The sequence below is a fragment of the Meleagris gallopavo genome, chromosome 4, assembly GCF_000146605.3.
Source record: "Meleagris gallopavo isolate NT-WF06-2002-E0010 breed Aviagen turkey brand Nicholas breeding stock chromosome 4, Turkey_5.1, whole genome shotgun sequence".
NCBI lineage: Eukaryota > Metazoa > Chordata > Aves > Galliformes > Phasianidae > Meleagris > Meleagris gallopavo.
The window spans coordinates 70,149,893-70,158,850 of record NC_015014.2 but is presented as its reverse complement, the minus strand read 5'-3'; positions in this window follow the sequence as shown (position 1 = coordinate 70,158,850).

The following is an 8,958-nucleotide window of genomic DNA, read 5'->3' as shown; positions in this document are numbered from 1 at the left end:
TTTTTTTTTAAACACCCCAGCTCCCCAAGATGGAAAAATGTTCCATATCAGTGATGAAACACCACTGAGCTCTTCTGCTTGCCACCATTTTCTTGCAATTTAGAGCAGGAGAAAAAAAAAACCTAATCCCCTGCCACAACCCAGATGGCAAAAACTGAGAAAAGTGCTCTTACCTCTTTACACCCTCTCATGCAGCTCAGGCACTCTAACTGTGAATATCCTATATACAACACTGAACTCAATATTGTATTGTATTCCAAACACCACTACCAATAGTTCTAGCATAATCCAATTTTATGACAAGCTAAGTAATAATTAAAAAAGAAAGTATCTACAGCTGGCCAAAACCTCGCCTGTGAGTTAATAAGATGGCCCCTTTGCTCATGATGTCAAATGCAGCTGGTCTGGTCCTCATTAGCTCTTTCAACAATGAACCCTTACTTGCACATACGGGAACTTGCCAGAAAGGAAAAGTAAATCTGCAGCAGATATTGACCTGCATCCTCTTATTCACACATGATTTACAGTGGAGCACTGTAAACACATAAAGCTAGCTGCAGGTCCGATAAACAGCAACAGCATAGAACAGCTCTGGGAACAGCCAGCTTATTTTTAAGACATTTGTTACAGGGTGCCACTTACAAAAGAGTGGGAGAAAACCTTTATCCCTAATGAGATTTCCTTTCCTTCACTAACCCCAAGGCTTATACTCGCTCACTGTTAGCACAGGGAACCTCCAGCACAAGGGCTCACTTCGTTAAGGGCCATTTCAGGCCTAATTTTGCATTGTGACCCACTCTGCTGATGCAAAGAAAGCAAAATGCCAGATGCTCCTCGTGCCTGCTACCTCTGCAGCATTTCATTCACAGCTCCCCAAACCTCCCAGCATCCATTCAACACAAGTACCCCCAGCCCAGGCTGTCCTGTCACAGCACAAAGTGCTGGCTTGTCTTCAGCTCACTTGATGCTTGACTATCGTCTCTCAGCCCAGCCTACTCCTATCTCCTTTCCTTCTTCCCAAGCCTGCTGGAATTTGAACTTTAAATGGATGCCCTCCATGGCAACAATAGATAAAAAAGGAGCCTTTGATTGTTCATGCGTTTCGGAAAAGAAAGGAGGAGATTCATCCTGGCTGTGACCTAGCAGGAACTCAGCAAGCACAGCTCCCCTTCCATTGCAATGGGATGCCTTTGGCTGTAGCTACTCATTCAAGCTCCCTGCATCTATGTTTTCTGTGTTTCCATTCAAAGAGGATGAATTCTCAGGTTTTCCCCTGTTAAGAAATTAAATGTTGATCCTATGAATGAAGGGCAACACCACGCTTGGAAAGCTGCCAAAGGGCTCTGTAACACTCCACAGTTTGGAGTTAATTCAATACTTATTGATATCTAGTGGGATTTATAGCTGCATTATTTATAAGGGAAGCCATATTTAGACCCCTGCAATAAACTATTTTTAGCACCATCTGTTTTTCTAGTTTTCTCCCTTGTTTAGGCAGGAACATGCTTTTACCCAGTTCCCTCCTCCTCACCCATTTAAAAGAATCCACAGAGCCTACACCAAAGCACAAGGAATGACTGTGCTGAACATTTACTGTGCAGTGATCCTTCTCATCACGTTTTTGGAAGCGAAAGCTGCTGACTAAAGACAGTCTTGAACTGATGCAACAGTGTATACTAAGTTACAAAACAGCAGATTTTTTATTTTTTTTTCTTTAATAATGCAAGGGGCATCGCTTCTCCCACAAAGGAGGTTACTACCAGGAAAAAAAAAAAACTGATCATTAACCACATTAAACCATCTGAAAAACACTCCTACTCCTGGCACTGCTTTTCTGGGCAGTAGTTGCCAAGTTTCACTCTCATTAAACCCACAGATACTTTATCACAGGAACATTCAGCCAGGCCCCTGTTAGAGAGGGAAACATGAAGTGCAAGCAGCTGCTGCCAGCACCTTGCCTCTGCAAGATGAGGTGTTTGAGCTGCAGCTGCCACCCAGTCAAAGGCTGCCCCAGACCTCAAATTAACTCTTCAAACCCACATTTACATTCAGGCACAGCACACAACAGCAATGGCTTCTGCAGCACAACTGAAGGGACTGAGCAGAAGGATTGCTGGCTCCCTGAATGCTGAGCAAGGCTGTGGATCCTTGCGTACTGATTGAGTTCTCAGAAACATCTGATAACAGCAATACATTCATCTTATTTCCTGTCCCACATAAGTTTGCTTTTTAGCTAAAATAGTAACTAATATCTGAAAGTTTTACTATGATACCATGATACCAGGTTAAGAATTTTTTTTTTACTCTGGAATAAGGCAGCAAACTCACCTGAAATGCAAGCTCATGTAGTTCTCACCCTTTGCAAAGGGCAGTAAAGGCTACAAAAGCTGGTTTACTAGGTTTGCATCATGAGTCAGGCACTCCTAGCAGGTGGAAGAGATATAGAAAAAGCAAAACTAAGCCCCAGCATGTAGCACATAGGTCAAAATTAAGTTCTAGAAATGCATAATGACAAATACACAGGTACTTTAACAAAGAGCTCTGAGGACTTTGAAGCAGTCAATATTATTAAAATAACATTCATTTGGCACTGTTACGATGGGAAAATTCCGAAGTGTGAAGGGAGGAATAACCTAACAGTACCAACTAGTTGCACTTGGGGATGCCTCCTTCCACTCTACTACTTTATTTCAATGGATGAAATGGAGCACAGCACTTCCAACACACACAAACTGCCTGGCAGATGGGAGGGCTATGTGGGTATGTAGGACAGTGTCAGGGTGGTGAGGTCCGAGAGGCAACTCTGCAATCCACAGCAGCACCCACCACATCCCAGCAGTGCTCAGTGCCTACCCTCTCCCAGCGGGATCTGTCCCCCTCCAGGGGAAGAGCTCCACATGAGCTGTTTGGACAGGACACATTTCAAAGGGCAGCCTGCTTCAACTGAGAGAAGTTCAATAAAACTTGTTCAAAGAAAAGAATCAAGGTCAGCAGTAACTTTCAGCGGCCATATAAAACACATGGACAAAAGCCAACTTATCCAGTAACTGTCGCAGTAAATTTAGGAGGCATTGCCAAGTATGTTTCAGAATAAAAACTGAGCTCGCAACTTGCAGTTGAATTCCCTAAGGCAGTTGCATAACCTGTAAATGTTACGACACAAGAACAAATTAACACTGGTGATGTACCAGGAACGTAATCAGAGGGTCTGGAAGTCTTCAAAATGCAGCTTGCTGCAAGCATTGTACCAGAGCATCCAAGTTTCACATGGGCAAGGACACTCGTGTGCACTGGATATCCACCTCTTATATAATCATGCACTTTTACAGACTTGGAAGGCAGGATTTACCTTACTCCTCCTACAGAGGTTATACTCTATTAGATAGCACTTGTGTGCTTAATACAATTATTCAGTAAGATATGACTGTAGGGACTCATGAATTACAGAGTTGCAGAAAGCAAGTGGTTAAGAAGATAACAAAAGAACTTGTTGAAAACTGCCTGTCCACCCCACCCTTACAAGCCAGATGGCCAATGGAAAGAAAAATCATCCACCCTTAAAACCCAGTTATCAGAAAGAAAGGACTTTGTGATTAGCTCTCAAGTCCGTACTTACTTGAGACACGGCCCAAGGGCAGAGAAATAAACAGTGTCAAGTCAGAAAAGCCTATACAAGTTCCATTTTATGTCCTAATCCACATAGCGGTCTCTCTCCTTCTGTTATCTTTATCCAAATATGTGATTAAGTTGCATAAAGAAGAAGGTTTTTCTGGTGGTTTTTGTTGTTTTGTGGCTGTTGGTTAAAAAAACTAAATTGAGCTTGTTATCTCACTTATCTTTTGAACAATATTACTCTAGACTTGACAGTGATCACCATTCAGCAACATGCTTCTATGTCGAGGCTTCCAATAGCAGAGCACGGAGAAAAGGTACAGAAGTCACATAACACATCTGTATGTGTTAGAGAGCATTACATATGAATTTAAGCAGCCACAAACCACTGTCCCTCAATGTGTTCATCCTAGCTAGTTTCAAATCTAGCCTAAAAGGTCAGTTACATTAATTTGTTCAGTGTTAGCTCCTAATTTGCAATTTTCACCCTTGACAAAATGCTTGTACTAGGAAAACAGTATCCATGCAAACCATCTTGAGAGTTTCCAATAGTTTCTCTTGTCCTACAATTGATTTTCAAGAATATGCTTGTTTACATCCATTCCAAAAGCATTTGCAGACTCTTTGAACAAGTCTGTATTATACTTCAGACAAGCTGTATGCAGAATTCAAGGTCTTTGTAAAGATTTAACAAGTGGATGCAAACTTCAGGTATTGCAAGTATTTACATAGAGATATATCCCCCTCCCCGAACAGAGGAGAGTATAACACTTACTAGATCTAAATCTACCTTATAGTTAAATTTGATGTTGAATCAGACTGTTTCTGGACCAGACATAACCAAATCACTGTTTCCTGTCCAGGTATCCTCTTCACTGAAAGAGGTCAGTTCTGTCTGTAAAACTGAAATCTTCCTGCTGGCCATATTTCTAGGGTGAGGACTCCTCCTGTAGAGCTCGAACATCACAATAAAGACATAAGCAAATGTGGATTGAGAACACCATTTCATCCCTCCAGAGAGAAGGCAGAAATGAATCACTTTGGAATTCAAAGAAGACTTTAATAACTCCTCAAAGAATGGGAATTGGCTACGTTTTCCAGTTTAGTCCACTTAGTATCATTAATTGATCCTTGATTATCTAGGGTCTATGCTTTCTGCTGTTAAAAATAGTTTGGGCTTACTAACAGACAGGAAGGAAAATCCTCACTTCTTCATATAGTGAAGGAATTGAAGGACAGGAGGTACGTCCTCTCTCTAGGAGATAAGGAAGAGGGAATTCAGTTATTTTAATACTATATTCTGCTTTTCATATTTTTCAACAGAAAGCATATATGCTCTTCAGTTATCTATTTGAGGTGAAACTGGAAGTTAAACAGTCCACTGCAAAGTTGATTATTTCTGTATCATTTTAAATCTCACTAATCCATTCCTACTCACTTGACCTAATACACCCCACACGTACTAAGTATTAAATTTAACAAGCTTAAGATCAATTTACCAATCCAACTGCTGGCTTGCATGGCCTGAAAACGTATCCTCCTATGTCAACTACATGAGCTTTGCAAGGCTTAAGCCAACAATGTTTTTGCACTGTGTCATGAAATTTTCAAAAGCCTTGAAAATTTAAACTTTAAGAGACTTCTGGTTCTATAGTAATGCATGCACAAGTTAGAGGAGCTAGCCTATTCAAGCAGTATTTATTTTTTAAATGTTTAACGCATGAGCACCATACCCTGAACATTTATAGCAGTACACAAATCACTTCAAGATCTTGGAGCCCATATTTTGGATTCAGGTTAGTACCTATAACAAGAGTATAGTTAAGTACCTTCTCAAGAAAAGAAAAACAACCTGCTTTGGCAAGCTTCCTTACAAGAGTCAACTCTAACTAAAAACTGAAAGGAAGAAGAGGGAAGAAAAAGATTTTAGAAACACATATAACACCAGGAATCTGTCTCTGGATTGATTTTTATCATTGTGCAGTAATGAAGAACTACCAGCGAGGCTCAGTGTCAACTACACTTCAAGCACAGCTGATCTCTGCCACTCCAAGCAGACAACACAGCAGTTACAAGTAACCTTGAAACACTACAAAATAGGACATGACAGTTAAGCCACAAGGCACCTGTCATATGCTTTATAAGATCTTAAGATCTTTCATACCACTTATAAATCATAACACTACTTCCTACCACTTATTTTTAACTTACTAATTACATCTAAACATCCTTACAACATACATCATTTAAAAAGGACAAGTTTAACACTAACTAAACATTTATTTGTCCAGCATTACCCAATTCAGATTTTTCCTCCAACTAAACCACAGCTGACAACACAATATTCTTGTTCAACTACTGCAAAGATGGCAAAGTCCTCCTGTTACTTACTCGTCAAACTGCCTTGGTGCGTACTGATGAATGTGAAACAGAACTGAAAGATGAGATAGTTCAAATATAACTAAAAACCAACAAAAAGGCAGCTTTGTACATTATCAAAAATGAAGAATACTTGCAACCTGCAAAAGCATTTCCCAGAAGGAAAGTACATTTGTAGGCTTAAACTCTATCTTAAAGGCATATTGTGTTTATAGAACATAAGTGTATTCCATGGTTAAGCAATCACATATGCATTTTTTGAGCTATGGCCCTTTAGCATAAGGCAAGACAATTCCTTTAAACAACTGGAAGCTACAACAGCAATTGAGTGTATTACCAGAACCTCTTGCTTGCTTACACTCTTCTGGGTAAGGACAAGATTGAAGAAGGCAAAGAAGAGAATTCCAAGCACAACCCAGAGCAGGTATCACCTCATAGAATCATTAAGGTTGGAGAAGATCACGAAGACCATCTAGTCCAAGCCATCACCATTCTGGGCTCCCCAGCACAAAAAAGACAGGGATCTCTTGGAAAGAGTCCAGCGGAGGGCCACAAAGATGGTGAAGGGCCTGGAGCATCTCCCCTATGAAGAAAGGCTAAGTGAACTGGGTCTGTTTAGCCTTGAGAAAAGACGACTGAGAGGGGACCTGATCCAGGTTTATAAATATCTGAGGTGTGGCGGCCATAGTGGTGAGGCCAGTCTCTTTTCAGTGGTACGTGGAGACAGGACGAAGGGAAACGGACATAAGCTGCAGCATAGGAAGTTTTGCACGAATGTGCGTAAGAACTTCTTCACGGTGAGGGTGACGGAGCACTGGAACAGGCTGCCCAGGGAGGTTGTGGAGTCTCCTTCTCTGGAGATATTCAAGTCTCGCCTGGACGCCTACCTGTGCGACCTGGTGTAGGGAACCTGCTTTGGCAGGGGGGTTGGTCTCGATGATCTCTAGAGGTCCCTTCCAACCCCTACAATTCTGTGATTCTGTGATTTTTAGCTGAAAAATCTACACACAAATTTGTTGTATTGTATAAAATGAACTGATGCTCCAAAACTCATGGAAAAAAATTTTATTTTCTGGAACATTGGAATAACCACTTAAATATAGTAAGACTAATTGTCTTCTCTATATCTGTTAGAGAACGAGTCCAATCCTATCTAGAGATACTTATAAATCTTCCTGCATTTGGCTTTGGTAGATAATCTATCTATCTCTAATAAGGACATAGGATAGATCATTTTGTTGTTGCCTTCTAACTTTCCTTCTCCCTTTGTATCCTGAGTAGGAAATTATGGCATTTCATGTAATTATTGAGACAAATATGAACTTTGTCTTTTATCTGTGCAAATTCTGTCTAGTATATTGATAATAGTATTTCTTGTTTAAATCAGAGAGTTTACTTGGCTTCATTTTAAAGGATTATGAAAGTTGTTTGAAACTTAAAATATGGCTTTCTGCTTGAACTGTCTGTGTTAGCTTCTTCATGCTGACCAGCGGGTCAAAAATATATTACTCTTGATTGTAAAGTTCCAAGTTCTTGCCCTACCTGAGTCAGTTCTAAAACTCTTTGCAATTCCAGTTCCATTGCAATTAATCTATTGCTGTGAATAAGCTTCATTTCTGAGGAAAAGATATTCCTGATTTTATTAGAAAATTCAGTCCTGATTTTAACTCTGACTCTCAATCTGCTTGTCCATGGTATATAGGGCTCTAAAAGAGTCCCAGATCTGGATCTGAACCATTGAGAGAGATGTGGGAGGGACTGAAGAAGAAAGACTTCCTTGTGAAAGAATAATTTGGGTTTACTTCTGTAGCCGAAACTTAGGTACCTCACCTTGTGCCTATGTGTTTTTCATTGCTTTATATAGTGGTATATTCGTACTAATATGGACTTGAGCATTTGACTGAAATTTCCTCTGAGACACCACCAAAGTTTTCAGCACGCAGAATTGCAGCAGTTTCATCCCATAGGATCAACATTTAAGAGCACAAAGGAAATGCACTGATTCTAAATAGCTAAAAACTAATAAAGAGATAAAGCTCTTTTTCCAGTAAAGCTGTACTCTTCCCAGAAAAAAAATCAAAGTATTCACTGGAACTCACTCTGCACTCAAAACAATTTTGTACAAATCCTGAAACAGATTCTTGGTCTACATTTCACTGTTTAGTAAAATTTAATAACTGTCTGCAAGACAGGTTAGAAGAACAACGCAATGAGTAAGCACAAAGCCCCAAGTGCTAAAGTTAGAAAAAACAATGAGAAAAAGCAAAAATAAGACTGATAGGTTTATGGTCATCTGTGCAACAAAGTTGTTTAATGATAGAGTAAATTCCATTTTTGTAGGAGAAATATCTATGCAGATACAGAGGCATTCACTTTAACTGCAGAGATCCCTGAGACACAAACTGTTACAAGCTTGCAAAGTATTTTTGGATATGGGCTGTGTGCTTTCCTTGTTCTTGAGCTTGTTTTTAGAGATATCCTGTGGGTCATTGGGATGAGAATGGCCTTCTATATTACTATGGATACTCTATATTCTTAAGAATGTTGGATATTCTTTTAGTGCAGATCAGCAAGTTAAGCATTTGAAAATTGATTCCTCTAAACACAGCTAAATAATTCAGCAGGAAGCTTTAGATATTGGATAAAAGACTGAAAATTTGGATCTGTCACCCAAGGTCCAAATACTAATATTCCTCAGTGCAGATCAGGAAGACAATACAGCAGGAGGAGAACAGAATTTTGAGAAGAGAATAAACCTGAAATAAATTCAAAAAGTAGCAAAATATAAATTCTCTGTTGAAAGATATAAACATAACTTCTGCAGAATTTGCTAACATTTTGTGCCCTTGCTTCAATATCTGAGCTCCCTTACAGTGTGATGCTTCTTCCTTCTGTTCAGTCAGTACTTCTCCAGTTGCACCTGGTGTCCTGCCTTTTCCCTTGAGTAGGGAAGTAGCCTTCACTGTG